Below are 22,936 nucleotides of genomic sequence, written 5' to 3'. Positions count from 1 at the left end.
CACCCTAGATCAAATCCCGCGCTCCTCCTGCCTCCAACCTGCCTGTACCCCGCCCTCTTTAATACCTATGGTGGGCAGAGCAGAAAACGGTGTCGGTTCCCCCCAAACTGGTTACGCCGGCCCCGAGTTTTGGTCTCCCATATTTGAGCAAACACCGAGGAAACGGAACCGCTAACGAAGGCCGCCGACCAAATGACAGCGGAGCAGCACACGCGGGTCAAGAAGGAAGCAAAACACGAAGAAAGGCAATAGTGTAACAGGCACGTGAGGTGGGCTATCCCATCCGCCCTCGGAGTGAGAACATCAACTCCCGGCTTGCCTCTGGGCTGTTACCCTCCGAGGACTACAACTCCCAGGATGCTGCGGGAGCAGTCCCCCGCCGCTCCTCCCGCCCCTCCCCCGCCCCTCCCCGCCGGATCGGCGTGCGCCTGCGCACCGGAGGCCGGAGGAGTCTTACCCTAATGTAAGATGGTGGCCCGTCTGGCTGTGGAACCCACCGAAAGCTGAGAGTCTCTCTCTCAGCCGTAAAGGTCGGACTCGCTGAAGCAATCAGGCCCGTTTCTGAAGAGTTTTTTCCCCGACACTCGTTCAGTGGTCTCTTGTGAGGACGCAGCAACGCGTGGAGTCGGATAAGGGAAAAGCGAGGCAAGGCAGGCGGGTGAGTCTGTGCGGGGCTGGGCTTAGGGGAAACCCGGGGCTTACCGGCTACGAGAGAGCGGAGGCTTCGCTGGGACTGTGCAGGCCGCACCCCCCTTTCTCCCCACCCCCCGCCTCATCTTCAGCCTCCTTCTCGGTCTTCCTCCTCCTCTTCTTCCTCCCTCTCCCCTCTACGCCACAGCAGTTACCGCCGGGAAAAGGGAGCGGGGCAGAAGGCTGCGCGGCGGCGAGCCTCGACTGCTTCGAAAATCTCTTCAATTGGGCAGCCGAGGCGGCTGCTCGTCTTCAGTGCTCTCCCCTACGTTTTTGTAGGGGCAGGGATCTTAGGTCTCAGGACTCCCTGTTTTCCCAACCCCCTTGCCCCTCTCTGACGTCCTTCCCCAGTGGCTCCCGTCTCCCAAGACCGAAGCCATCACTTCCACTCTGACCCGTGGGGCTCATTAATCCCACTGCTCGTTGCCCACTCGTCCTGCTGCTTGTTTTTTGCTCCGCTGCTACCACTGTGGAGTTAGCCTTTGCTCCCCCCGGTGCTTGCCATTAGCCCCCAGCCTATCTGCTACCCTAGGGCTTCGTCCGATTTTCAGTCTTTCCTGTAACCACATCTGTCATTTTAAAGCTGCCCCTTAAGTATCTAGATTATGCTGCTGCTCGTTCTGACCCACCTGTTTCACAGCGTTCTTGGGTATTGTCCGTTCCTTCCCTCTTTCCTATACAGATTCTTTCAGCATACACTTCCAGAAAAAAAGGGATGCCCCGTGTTGGCCCCTGAAAAGTCAAGGAAGTTGGGAAGTGAATAAAGTGAGGTAGGATACTGTTACACGTTTTGAGTGAAGCTCGTTTATTCAGGCTACTCCGGAGAGGAGCGTCTTCGTTTTGCTTTCAGTGATCTATTTGTGGATTTTTCGCTCTGTTGGGACGTGGTTTTTTGTTTTTGTTTTTGTTTTATTTTCCATTTTGGACCGGTTTTTCCATGCTACCAAGCGTTCTTCTGAATTGAGTCTCCCCAGGATACTTAATGTGGGCTCTGATTATACCAACCAATATTAGCCTGGGCGTTTAAAAATAAGATAAATCTGGCACACAACCAAATTCATCTGTGAGCTCCACAAGCAAATATAAGTGGTGTTTTGATTATATGCAGGTTATATGTGGGTTACAGATTCCTTCCAAATTGAGAATTGATTATTGACTCAGTTTTATTGATGTTCAGCTTAATTGATGACATTTTATTTATAGTTTGAGTGGAAATTTCCTCTCCAGCTAATATCTGACTGACTTGATATTTTTGGATTTGGGAAGTTCTTTCTTTTAACATAACATATCTAGAATGGTAGGTATCTGAATACATTGTCTTCTCTTGAAAACCATTAAGTCTATAAGCAAAAGAAAAATCGATTTTTTTTTGAAAACTAAATCTCATTTTTTCCATAGAAAAGAAGGGGGCTGGGAAAGAAATGACAAAGCTGTGCACATAAATGCATTTGGTAACACTCAGTGTCATTATTATTTACATTAAAAAGCAGAAAACTAGAAGCCAATGGTGGCTTATGATGTCTGTTTTGTGAAGAAGGAGCTTTTGCTATAATCAGACTACTGTGAAGTAAAGAATTACCAGAAAAACAAACAGGATTACGTAGATCAGATACATACATCTCAAATTTAAACATAAATAAGACGTTGTGTTCTTAAGATGTATGTAAAAATATTAAGTCATAGTAGCAATCTCATGCAGCAATATACCTCTTATTTGCAAAAGTAATAATACCTCAAGTGTAAATATAAATACATATAGTTGCCCATTAAATCACTTTTGGATGTTACTGCATTATTGTGATTTTTTACAGATTTTATCTGTAATACTTGATGGAATCTTACATTTGACATTATATTCACTTGATTGCGATAAATGGCCTGTTTCATCAAATGTAAACCGAGGTTAGGAAAGCTGTTTATAAAACTTCATTTTTCCTTTCAGCCACTTAAGCCACAATTTGGGGAAACTAAATAAATCCCGACTTTCCTGAGAATTGGAAGCAATTTATATAGCAAACCTTGTCCTAAGTTTGACCTGAGGTTTTTTAAAAAAAAATATTACTTACTTTTAGTTTATCAGTAGGAATATATTTAATACAATTGATCTTCAACTCTAAGCAAAAAATATATTTCATTTTTCTTTGTAATACACTGGTGGAGAAGCTTTCCACTTTGAACAAGCCTAACACACGGGTTTAGAAACCCTTGGCAGTCATACTTGGCTGAATTGTAAGCAGTGTGTTCTAGGAGAGGACTGTTTGTCTGGCAGAAGAGGGTAAATGATTTTAATACATTTTTTCTTTTGTAAAGATATTTTGCTTCAATAAAAACATTCTCAAGTAATTTTCTCCACTCTATAGTTTTTTTCCTGCCATCATCAAATTCTTAGTTTCAGCACTGTGAAGTCAAAATCAATTTACTTTGGGATCTGTAACACAGCTGAAGAAGATATCTAAAGTTCTTTGACATTTTGATAGGAAATAGAGAGCTGAGAGTTCAAAATATTTTTGTATGGTTTAACTTTTTTTTATTTTTATAAATTTATTTATTTTATTTATTTATTTTTGGCTGTGTTGGGTCTCCGTTGCTGCAGCGGGCTTTCTCTAGTTGCCGTGAGCGGGGGCTACTCTTAGTTGCGGTGCGCGGGCTTCTCATTGCAGTGGCTTCTCTTGTTGCGGAGCACGGGGTCTTAGGCGCACGGGCTTCAGTAGTTGTGGCTCGCAGGCTCTAGAGCAAAGGCTCAGTAGTTGCGGCACACGGGCTTTGTTGCTCCGCAGCATGTGGGATCTTCCCGGACCAGAGCTCGAACCTGTGTCCCCTGCACTGGCAGGCGGATTCTTAACCACTGGGCCACCAGGGAAGCCCCTGTGGTTTAACTTCTTAGATGTAACATTTTGAGTATTGTAGCTTCATAATTTCGTGGGGTTCTTTTTTTTTGATAGTTTGGAATACTTTCTGCCAGTTTCAGTAGTTGAATTCTTCAATTGAATAGATTATTTCTACAAGAGGGTTTTTGAACATGAGTTACTTAAGGTTGACTTGTTATGAAATTTGTTTTCATAAAGTTCCATAGACAAATCTTTAATTTTATTAGGATGAGACAGTTATAATCAAATGGCAAAAGACAGAAAAACTGTTTTGTAATGCCCTTCAACTTCAGTCTGATTGGAGCACTAGCGATAACTTGCAGTTTATTACTTTGTAAAAGAAAGAGGGCATTGCTTAAGGATGAACTCCTTGCATTAGGGAAGTTTTCTTTTTAAAATGATGTTATATGTATTAATATAATGAAAAAATATCTTCTCAGTTTAAGCACTATGATTTTAGAAATCTTCCCCTTCTCTCCTTCGCTACTTCTGCTTTAAGGTAAGCTACACTCTTCATTAAAAAAAAAGTTTCTTTTTCTTTCTGGTGCCTGCAGATAGCACTTGATTTAATCTATTTCAACTCAATGTTATTATAATTTAAAAAAAAATTTTTTTTAAGTTATTTATTTGTTTGTTTATTTATTTATTTAGGCTGCATTGGGTCTCCGTTGCTGCATGCAGGCTTTCTCTAGTTGAGGCGAGCGGGGGCTACTCTTCGTTGCGGTGCACAGGCCTCTCGTTGCGGTGGCTTCTCTTGTCGTGAAGCACGGGCTCCAGGCACATGGGCTTCAGTAGTTGTGGCTCACAGGCTCTAGAGCGTAGGCTCAGTAGCTGTGGCGCACAGGCTTAGTTGTTCCCCAGCGTATGGGATCTTGCCGGACCAGGGCTCGAACCCGTGTCCCCCTGCATTGGCAGGCAGATTCTTAACCACTGTGCCACCAGGGAAACCCAATGTTATTATTTTTATAGACCATTCAAGTGAAATAGAAAGTTTTTTTTTAAATTAATTAATCATTTTTGGCTGTGTTGGGTCTTCGTTTCTGTGCAAGGGCTTTCGCTAGTTGCGGCGAGCGGGGGCCACTCTTCATCGCAGTGCGCGGGCCGCTCACTATCGCGGCCTCTCTTGTTGCGGAGCACAGGCTCCAGACGCTAAGGCTCAGTAGTTGTGGCTCACGGGCCTAGTTGCTCCGCGGCATGTGGGATCTTCCCAGAACAGGGCTCGAACCCGTGTCCCCTGCATTGGCAGGCAGATTCTCAACCACTGCGCCACCGGGGAAGCCCGAAATAGAAAGTTTTAATTTGTGAAAACTTAAACCTCTGCTGAAAATTCAGTTAGCTTTCTGTCATTAAGTATAGTACTGTCTTGACTTTTTGTGAAGTAAGTTACATTCATCTCAGTTAGTTCTAAAGAAAAACGGTAGGGAAATAGGTTATAGAGATTTTTAGTGCTCTAGAAATAGTGTAACTAGAATGTACTACATACTTTTCTCAAAGGATTTCTTAATCTAAGTGGAACTTGTAAATGGTTTTCATCCCACTGGAATAGCATGTATTGGATAAAACTTGTTAACACGTTTTGAGATTTAAAAAATTTTGTGTTACCTCAGAGATATTAGGAAAAATCTGCAAATGCCCATTCTTACATAAAATGTGGCAATACCACTGATATTTTAAAGAGAGTAATATTTTTTTCTCAAAAGTTGAGAGTACACAAATTATAAAGATGGCATAATTTACTCACTTATTTAGTGATGCAATGAAAGAAGATAGTGGGACTGTTAATCCTATATTTAGTGGTTTTCTGAAAAAACTTTTTTCAAAATTCTTTTTAATCTGATACTTATGTGACCTTTATTAGAAAAGATTGTGTAGTAAATGTCAACTTTTTCACGTGTAGTAATATTAATCCAATGGGTTTTGTCACATTTCTTTTTTGTAGCATGATTCTTTTATTTTTTAATCAGAAAGTAGTTTATAGAAGAGAAAATTTCAATACTATTTTGGCCCCTTAGATTAGCTTTCCCGTAACAGTTTTTCTTTTACTAGAAGAGAGAAATTACATGCTACTAAAAAGAAGATGATTACTTTTACTTGCTAGGAAAATGAAACTTTAAAGATAGGGCAAGTACAAGGCAATTTGAGTATGAGTTTATTTTTCTCCTAAGGAGTTTATTTGTGAGGATGGTTTCATTCTTTCTAAACTCTGTTTATACAAGAGAGTTATCCTGTTTTAAACTTTAATTGCATTGGGTGATGGGCAGATGATGTATTGCTATTGGGATAAAACTTGCTATTTGTATATGTCGGATATCTGTTCACAATCAAATATGTTATTTAGTTATGGTATCTAAAACCTCCCCTCTTGAGTATTTAGAGAAAATATGGAGAAGGGGAAATCAAAATAATCAGATTGGTTTGTACATATGCCTAAAACCAGTTTGGGGGGAAAAAAAAGTCAAGGCAAAGAAGCAGTGTAATTAGAAGAATAAAATGCCAGCATTTAAAGATAGTAGATGTTTGTATCACTGCTTTTGGAAGGAATTAGTGAACGATGATGTAGGGAAATAATGGTTGAATTTTGAAGAGTAGTTATAGACTGAAATATCAAAGGGGTGGAGCTATATGTTGTCATTAAGCCAGATATCTGAAATTTCTTAAGCATATTTTTCAGTTCTCAGAATAAAGAGGAAGTGCTAATTTTCCTGATTATTTAAGAACCTACTAATTCAATCCCTGTTAAGGGCAATTGGTGTCTTCAGATAGTGAATTTCTTGAAATAACATTGGCTGATTCGGGTTATTGAACATTGATTGTAGCAACTTTTTTTCTTTTTATTTTCTGCCTTTCATATTTTGCTTTTTCTTTTTTTAACAATGTTTCGTGATTTTTCAGCTATTGTTTGGGTGGACCCTTTTGTGAATGCTGTAATTGAATGAAAATTTGAAATATAAGCAGTATTGCTTTTGGTAGTAAGATTAATTTTTCTTTTGATGGAGATCCCCTCCATTTCGATTAGATTTTTTCCTTTAATTTTTAAATTAATTCTTAGTTGAGAATTAGCTCATACAAGTTCCCTGTCAAATTAGATCTTTCCAGAATTCTTTTTCGTACTTTAAATGGGGACTTAGGTATTTGTTGGGTAAAGAAAAGTGTTATGATATGCCTTGGTTTTGTCATTTAAAATGAAGTAAAGACATTATTAGTGTTAAAAAAATTGACTTACTAACGTGAAAATTTTTAAACCAAAGTAGACACAAATCTCTATGTGTGTGTCACTTCAAAGATCATCAGCTCATAGTCAATCTGGGTTTACCTATGCCCCCACTTAGTTTACTCCTTGTCCCCCTACTCTTTGACCTGGATTATTTTGAAGCAAATCCTCGTCATCACAATTATTTCATTTGTACTAGAACTCTTTTTGACATATAATATCCTTGATTTTTTTAAAAAAATCAGGATTATTCAATCAATTTGTCAAATAGTCTTTAAGTACTTATTATAGACCTACTTCTTGGGAAATGGCCCAACCTCTTCTAAGAGTTTATTATCTTGTTGGGTATACTTTCATAATAATATAACTAGCACTATCCAAAGCATTATACAACTAACGCTTTGATACATGGGTCTGAGTCCATTATGTTAGTATAGGGTTATCTAGGAGTAGGGCTTCCTTGAGAAAGTGGGACTTGAATAAAGAATATGTACTGTCTGCATAGGCAGATCATCTTCAGAAGGAGAACATTCCATACGTTCCATGTGGGGCTTGGAAGCAGGAGCAAACACTTGGTGGGGACCAGCATGATGTGAGAGAGGTGTAAGGAGTCTGATCTCAGTAGAATAAGGTGTTAATTTCTGAGAATGGTGTCAGAGAAATTAGTATGCTAGAGTAGGGCTAGATTATAAGGTATATTCAGTGTCAGGTTGAATCTGATCAGCTACGGTAAGGAGCCAGTAGTTGGTTGGGGGCAGTAGATGACAAGATGAAAGTACTGTTAAAAAGATTCCTTCTTCAGTAGTGTGCAGCATATTTTGGGGTTGACAGTTGAGTTGAGTGTGAAAAATTAATGAGTAGGCCACTGAGGTAAGGGGCCACCTGAGAGATGTTGGTGTGGATATTCTACACGATTTGGCACCTAATTGATTCTATCTTCTCTTCAGTCCTTATATCCAGAAATGACAACAAGGTTTTGGAGAATAGAGGACTGAAGAAATGTCTATTTGTCTTTGATAGTAAACTGCAATTTGTTAGCCAAGCCCAGCTTTTGAAAAGGAAGTGATGCATGATTACTCAAGTAACAATCTCAAGAAAATTCAGCAGAAAATAGCTACCAGTGTTTTCAAATAATTTTAGATATGTATTCACTGGGAGTTTGGAAAATAAAGAAAATCTTTATTACATGATAATGAGATGGAACATATTTCATTTGTAAAAGGGAAATTGATGCCTCATCTGCTTCTTATGTGTGTAAGAGTTCAGAAGAAGTATTAGGAAATGTATATTTGAACAGCTTGTAACCAGTATATATTACTGGATAGCTTTAAAGTTTAACAATGACCTGATTAACACAGAAGGAATGGCATAAAATTCTGATGAATAGGGCACTAATATTGTCAGCCCCAACCTCCTTTAAGGATGGATAAGGATAGGTCAGCAGGCCAAAGAAGAATGTAGGGACATTATTAAGTGAAAGCTTATTCTTTGATTTATTTTGATATACTTTGTTTTGCAAAGGTATTATTAAAAACAGATCTGGTTAAACAACAGCCATATTTATTTTATTTGAGAATTTTTTTAAGTTCTCAGACCCTTGAAGTTATTCTTTTCTTTGTTTTGGTTTGTTCACTCTTCATTAAACCAACTTACTTCATCTATTGTGTATTTTTGGATAGCATGCTGCTTTGTTTTGTGAAGGATAATTTCATTTGTTATCTTAAAGCAGCAGGGGAAAAGTAGATTTCTTGTTTCTGGCTTTGTAAATAGTAGATGAATAATACTGTATTGCCATTGTTCTCTTCCTGCTTCCCTCAGTATCACATGTATTCCCTTTCTACAATATTTAGCATGTGGATCTCAAGAATTCTCATAGTTGAGTCTGAAAACATCTCAAGCTTAGGTGCTTACAGCTTCAAAATTAAATTTACCTTAATTTACCAATCATTTTCTTTCCCATTATTATAAAAGGTATAACCTACAATAATGCCATGGACCTTTCGGGTACTTGGGAAATATTAATAAGGATAAAGATAATGATGCAATATAGTGCATTGTTGGGAAATACGTGTTTTTCATTGATGTTCCCTCCATCCTAAACCTCCTTAATCCTGGTGATGTGACAGAACTATTTTTGACATTTTTTTCCTTCTTTATTTAGCGGGTTATGCGTACTATCTAATATGGTCACTGGAATAGAAAGCTATTGCCTTCTCCTTGGGTATGTTTTAACAGAGCCTTTAATATTTTAATTGTGGATTTAAGATTGAATTGCTATCGCCTTTGTGCAGGAGAATCTTGAGGAGGATTATGCTTCTTTCTCATTACTACCCAGTGTATGTGTGAAGGAAGTAAATATCAAATATGCAGTATAGGAGAACCTTAGTATTTGAGAATATTTTCAGTGGTAGCTGCCAATCCATTCTTTTCCCCAAGAACTTTTAATTTAATGCCTTGAGTGTGGAGCCGCTTAAAAGTGTCACAGTGGGTGGTGGAGGGGAGAGGAGAAAATGGTTCCATGCTCCAAAAATCTCTCCCAGATTTTAACAACTTGAATTAATCTCAAATTATTAGTATTTTGCATAGTTTTATTCATGAAATTCCTGGGAGGGAGCCCTTTTTTGTGTGAGTGGCTTTGGGGGTGTCTTGGGTAGCTGGGAGGGCAGGTACATTGCAAACCTAGGAAAAGGGAGGAGAGGCAGAAAATACAGTGAAACACTTCAAATTCTAATAATGACCACGGTGCATTTTTGCCTAAGGCATTGATGGCACTGGCTCCTTTGCTGCCTTTGGCTACATACTTTAGGTTTTCTTTTCTAAGTTAGGCTTCTAGTTGGGAAGGCTACAGACTTTAGCCTTTTCTAAGTCAGACTAGCATCCCTGTCCAGGCTTGTGCATTTTAACCTCTCTAGCTCAAAACCTGACCATTTTTGTGTCTTTAATCTGCCAGAAGGTAGGGGGAAATGGGAAAGAGAAGAAAATACGTGTGATACTCCTCATTTTGCTCATGTATTGGCGTAAGGTTATTCTAAGATTGTTTTATAGAAGAACCTCTTCCTTTCATTTTTAATTTTATGTAATCAGTTATAAAGTAGTTTCATGAATGTACTAAATGAATACTTAGAAATCTTTTAAAATGTCCTTTAGCAATAGAGTTGGTGATAGGTTGAAGGGTACTGATGTTAGATGCTTCGTGGTACTTTCTTGGAATTTCTTGCTTCTACTAAAATCTTTTCTGTTGTCCTGGACCTAGTCCTAGATGTGAATTTTGCTTCTAAAAAGTAAAGCTAATAGTCTTTTTTAAGGTAGTTACCATCCCTGCGCTGTATTCAAATCGGTTTGATCCTAATGAAAACAAGTATTAGAGTAAAATACTTTAATATAGCTGTGCTAACAAAAGAACATTTGTTAGTCGTGTGTTGCCTTCTATTTTTTTGTCATGCCTAGCAAATGTTTTCAGCAGCTTTGGAGAACTCTGAATAATATATGATGTGTTTGTGTTTACAGATTGTGCTTTTTATTATATACTACTGAATTCTGTAATTTTTAAAATGACGTTATATTAAAGGAAATATTGCTCTTGGAGTAACGGGCTAACTTAAATGATTTTTTTAATAGTTGAACATAGTTTTCACTGGCCTATAGATTTCCTTGCCAGCCCTTTCAATTCCCCCTATTTTTATTTATGGCTTCTGCTGGGAGCATGCAGTTTAGTATGGAACCAGACTGCCTGAGCCTGAATCTTACTCCTACCACTTCTTGTCAGACCTAGGGCAAGTTACCTTATGCTGTCTGGACCTCAGCTTCCTCATTTGTAGAATGCAGCTATTAAGATTGTTGTGTGGAATAAATGAGTAGTTAATGTATATAAAGTGCATGGAATAGCGTTTGGCATATAGTAAGCCCTGGATACGTGTTTGCTGTTTTTATACGTTCGAAAGAATTTTTTAAAAATCTATTTTTGAAGACTTATCTTTTTATTCAGTGTACTTTTTTATGTCTGGGTAGTAGACATACGTTTTCAGTAGTTATTTGACCAGCTGGAAACACAGGTAATGTGTTTTAGGGGGTAATCAAAGGACTGACCTACCTGGAATTCTTTTGAATCAAGGAGTAATGGAAAATGAACCTGGACAGGTATGATAGAAAATAATTATGGAGTGTTTTGAACTAAGGCAGAGAAATTTAGATGTGTTTGATAAGAGGGGAATCATTGCAATCACTGCAAGTTTGTTTTAAGTCAGGGGAGTGATGTGTTTAAAATAGTATTTAGGGGAAGATGGTTTTGAGTGTCCTTGGTAGCATAGACTTATTTGATTTTATGTGGATAAGAGGATTTTTTTTTTTTTTTTTTTTGTCTATTCTGTTCACTGATGTATCCAAAGTGACCCAAATAGTGCCTGGTAGATAGTAGGTGCTCAATAAATACTTATTGGATGAATAAACCTTAAGGGGGACTGAGTTAACAGAGACAAGCACAAAGGAAAGTGAGCTTTTTGGATCCCTACCTTTAAAGGGGTAGAAGTGAAACAGTTTTTTTTTTTTTTTTTTAAATTAATTTATTTATTTATGGCTGTGTTGGGTCTTCGTTTCTGTGTGAGGGCTTCTCTAGTTGTGGCAAGCGGGGGGCCACTCTCCATCGCGGTGCACGGGCCTCTCACTATCGCTGCCTCTCTTGTTGCGGAGCACAGGCTCCAGACGCGCAGGCTCAGTAATTGTGGCTCACGGGCCCAGTTGCTCCGCGGCATGTGGGATCTTCCCAGACCAGGGCTCGAACCCGTGTCCCCCGCAATGGCAGGCGGATTCTCAACCACTGCGCCACCAGGGAAGCCCAACAGTTTGTTTTTTTAAGGTACTTATTTATTTATTTATTTGGCTGCATCGGGTCTTTGTTGCGGCACGCGGGCTTTTCTCTAGTTGTGGCGCACAGGCTCCAGAGTGTTCAGGCTTAGTTGCTCCACGGCATGTGGGATCTTGGTTTCCTTACCAGGGGTCGAACCCATGTCCCCTGCATTGGAAGGCGGATTCTTAACCACTGGACCACCAGGGAAGTCCCTGAAAAAGGTATTATTAAAGGAACAATTAGAGGTAAAAGGAAGATGGAAAAGTTTGTCTCAGAAAACAAAGGAAGAGACTTTCTAGGAGAGAGAAGTCACAGGGATAGGAAGATCTAGTATGATACCACTTCAACTTCAGGAAGAAAAAAAGGAATTGACATAGTTCAATGCAACATTCAAGCAAAATGAGAATAGAGAAAGCCCTTTGGCTTGTGTGTGACAGTAACTAATCACATGAGAGCGATTTCAGTAGACTGAGAATGTAAATCAGATTGGCGGGAAGTTCAGAAAGATGGTAAGTACAGACTGTAGCTAAAGACTATTCAATAGTAGGTAATGACTATAAAAGTGGCAAGAAGACAAATTATAATAGCAGCTTTCACAGTTATTGAATGTGTAATATGAGAGATTCTATTTATTAGAAATGAGAAAACTTGAGGCAGTCTTTGTGCTGAATGTTCTTAAGTTTCACAGTACAGAAGACTTATTACACATGCTGCTTCAGGGCTCTGCTACTTGCTAACTCTGTAATCTTGAGGAAAGTTGCTTAATCTTTTGTGCCTCAGTTTCTTCCTTGTGAATGATGGAGATCTGTTTCATAGATCTGTTATGTTCATAGATCTATGTTATTTCATAGATCTGTTAAATTACTTAATCTTTTTAAAACTCTTACAACAATGCTTGGTATGTAGTAAATATTTGATAAATATTAGCTGTTATTATCATCCACTGCTGAAGTAACGTAGAGAGTAGGATTGGACGATAGAAGAGAAGAAATAGAAAAAAAAATTAATAAAATTATTGCCAAGTAGTGGTAAGAACTAAATGGAAAAGCCTTAGAATCTTTGCTCTGACTATCCCTCTGCCTGGAAAACACTTATCTAATTACTACATAGCTGTCTCAACTCTCTCAGACCTTTGTTCACATGATGTGCTTTTCACTAAGGCCTGCCCTATTTATTTCCAGTTAGCATCCAGGCCCCTCTCCCCTAATATTAATATTTGCATTTTAAAACTTTTTTTTGCTATAATACTTCTCTCCAAACATATCATATAATCCACTTACTCATTATATATGCTGTTTGTTGTTGATCTCCATCTACTAGGATGGGGATGTTTGTTCTTTGATGTATCCCAGGTTCTTGGAATAGCACTTGGTACATAGTAGGTGCTCAGTATATGCTCATTGAATGAGTAAATTATTTTACCATTGAAGTGGGGTGGATGGGGCAATCAGTTTAAGTGGTGGTGGGGATACATTTTTGGAGGAGAGCCAATTTTCTGAGATTGATGGACACTACATAGAAGTTGATCTTCTCAGAGACTTTGTCTTCTCAAATGGGTTTTCTGAGTCCATTTTGGTACTGGTTTTCCTGGAAATCATGTGGGATACCCATTTAGCTGAGGGAAAAAAATGTAAGATGTATCTCTTTTTTTTTTTCCCTATAATAATTATATTTTATATTTGATTAGCTAATAAAAGCTTATATTTGTGTGCTTATTAGAATCTAGGAACTGTTCTAACTTCTTTATATTATTAATTTTTAAAACTCTACAGCCTTACAAGTACATTACAGTTTCCTTGTAAGCCGTCATTAGGGGTGAAGGAAAAGCCCTTTGCACTGAGACAAAGGGCAGTGCTTCCCCAGATTTTTGTGTTCCATTGACAGGGAGCTTCTGATACCTCCTTCTAGCAGTCACAGCCTAGACACTATTGCTTGCCTAAAGTCCATCAGGGCTAATCTCATTATATCTTTTATCCCTTTTTATGTCAGTTACTGCCATTCTCCCAGGTGACAGTTCATGTCACACACTTGAATCCTCACAATTTTCTGAATATTTCTTACCTTTTCACTCCTCTCCATCATCAGCAAAATTTCTTGTATCCTTGTTTTTTTTTCCTGTATACTTCCTCTGCTTTCTACTTTTCTGAAGACACTGCCTTGTACGTGTTGGCTATAATGTTTTTCATTTTTTTCTTATATACTATCATCAGGGGTCAGTGGGGAGTCCATGCACTGAGATTTAAGACTACATTTCCCATTCTGACCTCTTCCATGGAATAGGAGTCAAAAAGTGAGCCTGGTTATATTGTTCAAAAACCCTTATGTTTGCTGGCATTTCTTGCATTCTGAGTTACTCATCTTTTCTTCACTTTTAGCTCTTAGCTTACTGTCATTCTTGCTAATAACACTATCCCTTTTAAAATTCTTGGTAATTTCAACATATACCATCTGGGTTGCTTCTATTACTGTGGCCTCTTAAGTTCTAAAATTCTTTAATGATCTTGCTCTCCACCCTATCTCAGTCACCACTCCATGGTCATATCTTTCTTTTTTTGGCCACGCCACACGGCATGTGGGATCCTAGTTCCCCGACCAGGGATCGAACACATGCCCCCTGCAATGGTAGCACAGAGTCCTAACCACTGGCCCTCCAGGGAAGTCCCCATGGTCATACCTTACACCTTGTTATTACCAATAACATGAACCCCCACCCCACCATGACTTTCAGTTCATGCAGCCCCTCTCTGACCACCGTCTGTCTTTTCAGCTCCTTCCACATACTTCCCAACTCAACAAGCTTACTATCATTAGGACCTCCAGTCCAGTTTGTATTCCCTTTACACTGTCCTTTGCCAACCTTGATTTCCTTTATTCCCTTCTTACCTAGTGTATTACATTCATTACCTAGGTATCAATCATTATATTCATTCTCTTTCATTGGCCTCACCTCTCTTGCTCCTTTTTTGCTTCTTCATACTTCCTTGGCGAAAACTTAACCCTAGTTAAATCAGATTCTCTGAGTTCTTCATGTCTGCACCTGTGCAGCTGACAAGGACTAAAGACTGAAAGTTACTGAAAAGCCCTTAATATTGTCTGGAAATCATAGTCTATTTCCTTAGTCCATTTGGTTTCCCCTCTCCTAGATGACCTAGTTTATACCTTTGCCTTTCTCCTCAAACTTCCAACCGTCCTCATACTCACTCTCAGTTGATGGACCTGCTTTCTACTTCATTGAGAAAATAGAAGCAGTCAGAAGAATATTTATAGACTCCACCACCTGTGTACCTACTGATAAGACGTTGCCTGCCTTCTATTACTATGGATGAATTGTCTTTGCTTCTGTCTAATCCCAGTTCCTCTGACTAATGCGTTAGATCCCATCCCCTTTCATTTACTTTAGACAGTACTCTAGCAATTCTCCTCCCTCTCTGTACATCCTCAGTTCTTCCTTCTCTTCTGGATCATTCCCATCAGTGTACAGACATACTGTTATTTTTCTCATCATAAAAATATCTTCTCTTGATCACTATTCCTTGCTCTTCTCTATTTCCATTGCTATAGAACCCCTTAAAACATTGTCTAAGTGCACTTGTTCTAATTGTTTTCTCATGTTCTTTCTTAAGCCTATTCCAATCAGGCTTTTGCCCCTACCACTGTACTAACATTTTTTTGTTCAGGTCTCCCAACAATGACATTATTAAATCTAGTAGTCAGTTCTTTGTCTTATGCGATCAGTCTACATTTGACAAAGTTATTTTCTTCTTCCTCTTTGATACACTTGTTTCACATGCCTTTTAGGATACCACATTCTTTTGGTTTTCTTCAAAACTCATTGGCTGCTCCTTCTTAGTCTTTCTTGGTAGATCCCAGGCAGGGCTCACTCCTTGATTATCTTTATCTGCTCTCACTCCCTTGGTGATCTCTGCTAGTTTCATGGCTTTGAATTACTTCTAAATATGGATGAGACTCAAATTTATTTCTCTAGTCCAGACCACTCTCCTGAACTCCAGATTTGTATGCCCAGTTGCCTACTCACTATCTCCGTTTGAATAATTATTAAACATCTCAAACTCAACATATACAAAATGGAATTCTTGCTCTTCTCCCCACCAAGTCTGTCCTCTCATACCTGCATCACCCACAAAACCTTCCTCATTTTAGCTGTTGGCAGCTTCAAGTTGCTCAGGATAGAAACCTTGGTAAAATCATTCTTGATTCTCTTGTTCTCACATCCCACATTCATTTCATCAGGAAGTTGTTGGCTCTACCTTTAAAACATACCCAGAATTAAACCAGTTTTTCCCATCTCCATAGCTATCATCATCTCTTGCTGGGTAATTGCAACAACCTTTTAACCAACTTCCCTGCTTTTACCCTTTTCTTTATAGTCTGTTAACTAACAGCTGTCAGAATGATCCTTTGAAAACATAAATGAGATGGCAAGATTTGCTCTGAGTTTAAGAAATTTCATGAATTGATAAGATTAGAGATTATTCTAGTCTATCTTATCTTACTAAATCTTGAAGGCATATTTAATGCAGTCTTTGATTTTGCCAATTTTTATGGATGGGGAAGTTGTCAGGGATGGCTCATGGCCTGCTTCTTTTCTCCTCACTAACCCTCCTCTCCTCCACCCTATACACAGAAAGACTTGACACCTATATCCCAGAGGAAATTGGAAAGAGAAGGTATGAGTTGGTTGCTATTGCAGAAAGTTGCTTTGAGTAGAAGACTGGACCACCCTTTTAAAATAGAGATCTGTGAGGACTTCCCTGGTGGTCCAGTGGTTAATTCTCCATGCTCCCATTGCAGGGGGCACGGGTTTGATCCCTGGTTGGGGAACTAAGATCCCACATGCCACGTAGCGTGGCCAAAAAAAAAAAAAAAATAGAGATCTGTTGTTATTTCACTACTACCTCTAACCTCCTTTAGCAATACTTGCTTTCTCTCCAACCCCTGCCAAATTTAGTGTCCACCCTCTACTCCCGCCCTTTCTGTTTTTCCCTACTTCCAGATAGATATATTGTATTTCTTAAGACTTTTGGCTCTATTTGAATTAGTATTTTATACTCTAAACTCTTTTCAGATATCTTGATAACCCATTCTTAAGTCTCTGATGTGAGTTGGTTTTACTTTTGTTCATAAAGTTTCCAACAGAATGATGCTGAACGTGACAGTAAAAGGGAAATTGGTACAAATAGGTGAAGAAGAAATCATGTGTAAAATTGTGGGGAAAATGAAAGATATGTTTTTTGGGTACTCTGAATGTACTTGTCATAATGCTAATGATTTCTAGAGGAGTTACACTGTAATGCAACATATAAAGAAGCTTGGAGATTAGTTGAAAAAAGAACTTCACAGTTCATTTCCTTTATGTCTTTACTTCTGTTCTCTGAAGGCAAATGTTCTTTAATTAGTTTTCTTTTGATTCCCTTTCAGAGTGTTCTCTTATACTGGGATCAGCAATGATATTACAAGTTGTGATATTGTGTATACATTACTACTGATATCAGATCTTTTCATATTATGGTGCATAGTACCATAGATTGGTACCAAGAGATTGGTCTGAAGGTAGATATATGCCTGTTTTCTCAAGCTGTTTCATAGACTTGTGTTGTTCAGTATGGTACTCACAAGCTACATGTTGGCTATTGAGCACTTGAGATGTAGCTAGTCTGAATTAAGATGTGTACTCTGTAAAATAACGATTACATGTGGAGTTCATAATGTTTTGGATATATTGGGTTAAATAAAATTAATTACTGGTTCTTTTTCTTAATGTGGCTGGTAGAAAATTTAAAATTCTGTGTATGGTTTGCATTATATTTCTCTTTGACAATGCTGTCTTATACTTACCTTTCTCTTTGTCCTAACACTTTGAGTTATTTTAACTCAGTTAATAATCTGTTATGTATTCACTAAAAATGATTTTGGTATTATGTATTATAAAGGATTTTTTTCCTGAAGTTTAATACTTTTATGTTGTTATCCTTCTTAGTATTCACTTTCTCAAGCCCGGAGTTGTCTTTTTAAAAAATTTTTTCTTCCAACCTTTTGACTTTTGTCATACCCTTCTCATGGTACTACATAGGCATAGTGATTCTTTCTGTATATTGCCTGGAAGAATTTTGGAGGAATTTAAAAGTTGATCTTTTATTTACTTCTTAAGATAATATTAGGACTACTAATAGTGTATTTTACAAATCATTCTGATACTAATGTAAAATTTTAAAATTTAAAGTAAAGGCAGTTTGTATCTGGTAAAAAAGAAAATGGATTGAAAATTTCACATGTGAGGAAAGACTGATTGAACATAAAACCCAACAAACAAATAAACAAGCAAAAAATACCTGCACTGACTTAGTCTGTTGTTACAGGTTTTAAACTTTCATAAACTTGCACCGTAGCATCATTACTACTGTTTTTCCCTCCATGTTCTAGTTCTTTAAGGATTTAAGCTTATGATTTTATTATTCTTACCTTTTTTGATCTGTTGAAAAAAAGATTCATACTGGGTTCAATGAATCCTTTTTTTAGGGTTAAGCCTTGAACTGTTTTTAAAACCAAGTGGCATATAGCTCAGATCTGGGTAGTTTTTAAGTGAATAACTCATTTGGGTAGCTGTGGATTATTTAAAGGGAGATTTTGATTTCTGAGCTCCAAAATATATTTCAAAGTAATCCATGATATGTTGTTACCATCAAGGTATTAATAAAAATGGCTTTGTTAGGCATTTGAAAATAATTTATTTACTGGAGAGCTATTTTATTAGTTTCACCTACTCAGAGAGTCCACAGCACCTAGGTATTGAAAGTTACGTAAAAGCACATTCAGAAGAAAGTGTATAAGAAAAAAGTTTGGGCCAAAAGCTTGAATTTTTTTTAAAATTTTATTTTTTATACAGCAGGTTCTTTTTTTTATATAAATGTATTTATTTTATTTATTTTACTTTTGGCTGCATTGGGTCTTTGTTGCCATGTGTGGGCTTTCTCTAGTTATGGTGACAGCGGACTACTCTTCGTTGCGGTGTGCAGGCTTCTCATCGCGGTGGCTTCTCTTGTGGCGGAGCACGGGCTCTAGGAGCGCTGGCTTCAGTAGTTGTGGCATGTGGGCTCAGTAGTTGTGGCTTGCAGGCTCTAGAGCGCAGACTCAGTAGTTGTGGCGCACGGGCTTAGTTGCTCTGTGGCATGTGGGATCTTCCTGCACCAGGGATAGAACCCGTGTCCGCTGCATTTGCGGATTCCTAACTACACTGCACCACCAGGGAAGCCCCAGCAGGTTCTTATTAGTTATCTATTTTATACATATTAGTGCATATATGTCAATCCCAATCTCCCAATTCATCCCACCACCACAAACCCCGCCCCCCGCTTTTCCCCCTTGATGTCCATACGTTTGTTCTCTACATCTGTGTCTCTATTTCTGCCTTGCAAACTGGTTCATCTGTACCATTTTTCTAGATTCTACATATATGCGTTAATATATGATATTTGTTTTTCTCTTTCTGACTTACTTCACTCTGTATGACAGTCTCTAGGTCCTTTTTTTAATGACTGGAATTGATAAAAAGTAGGTTTGAAAATGACAATTAGGGGAGAAAAGATAAAAGATATCTAGGGAGAAAAGATAGAGAAATAGAGAAAATAGGGATTGTGGGAAAGAAGAAGAAAAGTGAGCTCACTAAAGTTCACATTCTTAGATGCTCAATGGAAGGATAATTTTGATAGACTCTTTGATAGACTGAAACAAAGATTTTGCTACCTGTCAACTTTCTGGATCTTAGAATACCCTATTTACCTGTTTGGGTCCTCCTAAGTTTTGAGGATAAGCCTGATTTCTGTTGGCTGTGCAGGCTTAGATTTGGGTTGACCTATAAGAATAATTTCTGAATCCATCAGTGTTGTTTATATCAAATGTTTGTACTTTTTTATTGCTGAGTAGTATTTCATGGTGTGGATATATCACAGTTTGTTCGGGTTTTCAGTGTTTTTGGGTTTTACTAATTGAGTTGTTATGAACGTTTGTGTACAGATTTTTGCGTTGATATACATTTCCGTTTCTCTGGGATAAATGCCGAAGAGCACACTTAATGGATCATCAAGTAAATGCATATTTAGTTTTAAAAGAAACTGTAGGACTATTTTCTAGAGTTGCTGTATGATTTTGCATTTCCACAAGCACTGTATGAGTGATTCAGTTTCTCTGTGTTCTAATCAAAGTGGGTGTGTGTTAGCCCTGTTTTTTATTGTAGTCATTCAGATAGATGTGTAATGATATCTCATTGTAGTTTTAATTTGCATTTCCTTACGGTTAAAGATGTAGAACATCTTTTCATGTGCTTATTGGTCATTTGTAATCCTCTTTGGTGAAATGTCTGTTGACGTCTTTTGCCCATTTTCTAATTTGAGGTTTTTTTTGGCCTTGAGTTGTGAGAGTTCTTTATATATTCTAGATACAAGTACTTTGTCAAGTATGTGGTTTGCAAATATTTTTTGTCAGTCTGTAGCTTGTCTTTTCATCTTCTTCATAGGGCTATTCACAGAGCAAAAGTTTTAAATTTTGATGGGGGCCAGTATGTTAGTTCTTTGTTTTATGTATAGTGCTTTTTGTGTCAAGTCTAAGAACTCTTTACCTAGTCCTAAGTCTTGAAGATTTTCTGTTAAGTTTTTTCCTAAAAGTTTTAGAGTTGTACATTTTATGTTTAAGTGTATGATCCATTTTGAGCTACTTTTTGTATAAGATATGAGGTTTAGGTTGGGGATATTTTTTTTTTCTTTTTAGTCCATTTGTCCTAGCACCTTCTGTTGGAAGGGCTGTCTTTCCTCTATTGAATTGCTTGCATACTGTTGTCAACAATTAGTTGGGCATATTTGTGTGGACTTTTTTCTGGGTTTTCTGTTCTGTTCCATCCATCCATATGTCTCTCTCTCCATCAGTACCACACTGTTTTGTTTTAATTTAATTTATTTTTTGTATACAGCAGGTTCTTATTAGTTATTTATTTTATACATATTAGGGTATATATGTCAATCCCAATCTCCCAATTCATCCCACCACCGCCGCCCAACCCCGAGTACCACACTGTTTTGATTACTGTAGCTATATAGTAAGCCTCAATATCAGGAAAAGTGATTCCTCCCCCTTAATTCTTATTTTTCAAAATTGCTTTAGGTCTTGTAGGATCTCCTCTCCATACAGATTTTAGAATAAGCTTATTTATACCTATAAAAAATCTTTCTGTGACTTTGCTAAGAATTACATTACATCTATATCAATTATGGAGTATTGTTCTTTACTATGTTGTGTCTTCTAGTCAGTGAACATGCTAAGTCTCCAGTTCTTTAGGTCTTCTTTGATTTTGTTCATCAGCATTTTATAATTTTCAGTATACAGACCTTGCACATTTTGTTAGATTTATAGCTAAGTATTTCATTTTCTTTGGAGTGATTTTAAATGGCATTGTATTTGTAATTTAGGTTTTTACATGTTTATTATTAGTATATAGAAATGTGGTTGATTTTTATGTATTAATCTTGTATCCTCTGACCGTGCAGAACTCACTTATTAGTTCTAGGGCATTTTTTTGATAGATTCCTTGGTATTTTCTAGGTGGAAAGTCATGTCATCTGCAAACAGGGACATATTTTTTTCTTCTGTTCCAATCTGTTTGCCTTTCATTTCTTTTTCTTAACCTTATTTGCTAGCTGGAGATTCCATTAACTATGTTGAAAGAGATTGGTGAGAACAGCCATTCTTGCCTTGAACTTGAGCTTATGGGGGAAATACATAATTTTCACCGTTAAGTTGTGATGTTAGCTACGGGGGAAGCATGGAAACTATTAAGTTGTGATGTTAGCTATGGGTTTTTTAATATATATTCTTTACCAAGTTGAGGAAGTTCTCCTCTATTCCTAGTTTACTGAGAATTTTTGTTTTGAATTTGGTTAAATGCTTTTCTCTCAGTTGATATGATCATATGATTTTTCTTCTTTAGCCCTTTTATCTCGTGGATTACAGTGATTGATTTTCAAATGTTGAACCAGCCTTGCACCTAGAATAAATCCCAGTAGTCTTTTTATACGTTTCTGGATTTTATTTGCTAACATATTGTTTAGGATTTTTGCATCTAAGTTCATGAGAAATAGTGGTCTGAAGTGTTTATGTTTTTTGGTACTGTGGTTTTAATGCCAGAGTAATATTGGCCTCATAAAATGAGTTGGGAAGTGTTCCTCCTCTTTTCTGGAAGATGGTATAAAAATAGAACTAATTCTTTAAAGTTTTGGTAAGATTCTCCAGTGAAGCCATCTGGGCCAGGGGATTTCTTCTTCCTGAGCTTCTGAGCTATGGATTCAAATTTTTTTTTTTTTTTTTTAATGCTTAAAGGACTATTCAGATTATCTGTTTCATCTGTATTGAGTTTTGGTGATGTGTGGTTTTTTAAAACATTGTTTGTTTTTATCTTTTTTCTTTCCGTTTTATTGAGATATAATTGACATATAGCACTGTGTAAGGTTAAGGTGTACAGCATAATTTCACTTACATCATGACATGATTATCACAATAAATTTAGTGAACATCCATCATCTCATGTAGATACAAAATTAAAGAAATAGAAAAAGATTTTTCCCTGTGATGAGAACTGTTAGGATTTACTCTCTTAACAACTTTCATATATAACATACAGCAGTATTAATTTTATTCATCATGTTGTACCTTACAACCCTAGTATTTATTTACCTTAAAACTGGAAATTTGTACCTTTTAACCACCTTCATCCAATTTACCCTCCCCCCAACCCCTTGCCTCTAGTAACCACAAATCTCATCTCTTTTTTTATGAATTTGTTTGTTTTTGAAGTATAACTGACTTACAATACTACTTTAGTTCCTTTTATACAACATAGTGATTGTATATTTCTATACATTTCAAAATGATCACCATGATGTCTAGTTATGATATGTCACCATACAAAGATATTTACATGGTTGTTTATTATATTCCCCACATGATGTATGGTTTTTTAAGAATTTTTCTAAGTTGTTGAATTTATGAGTATGTAGTTGTTCTCAGTGTTTCTTTATTGTCCTTTTAGTGGCTGAGAGATCTGTAGTGATCCCCTGTTTCCTTCTGATGTGATTCCAGTCTTTCCTCTTTTTGTCTTTGCTAGTCTTGCTAGAGGTTTATCAATTTATCTTCTGTTTTCAATCTTATTGATCTCTGCTCTTTATTTTCTTCCTTCTGCTTGCTTTGAGTTTATTTTCCTCTTCTTTTTGTAGTTTATTGCAATAGGAACTAAGATTATCGACTTACGGCCTTTTCCCCTAG

At 37.5% G+C, this 22,936-nt stretch overlaps 1 protein-coding gene across 7 annotated transcripts in view; it reads left to right on the top strand.

Annotated features, from left to right (window-relative positions):
• Positions 1–451: 451 nt before the first annotated feature.
• Positions 452–22,936, top strand: part of CNOT4 (CCR4-NOT transcription complex subunit 4) — a 140,721-nt gene continuing 118,236 nt past the window's right edge. For 6 of the 7 annotated variants that reach the window (XM_068549515.1, XM_068549513.1, XM_068549514.1 and 3 more), the window contains exon 1: positions 452–658. The gene's annotated coding sequence lies outside the window, so the exon portion shown is untranslated. Of the gene's footprint in view, positions 659–1,377; positions 1,461–22,936 lie in introns of those variants that run through there. The other variant, XM_068549512.1, reaches the window with a different exon arrangement.

This window comes from Eschrichtius robustus, chromosome 8 (genome assembly GCF_028021215.1).
Source record: "Eschrichtius robustus isolate mEscRob2 chromosome 8, mEscRob2.pri, whole genome shotgun sequence".
Taxonomy (NCBI): Eukaryota; Metazoa; Chordata; class Mammalia; order Artiodactyla; family Eschrichtiidae; genus Eschrichtius; species Eschrichtius robustus.
This window is presented reverse-complemented; position numbering and strand designations above follow the sequence as displayed.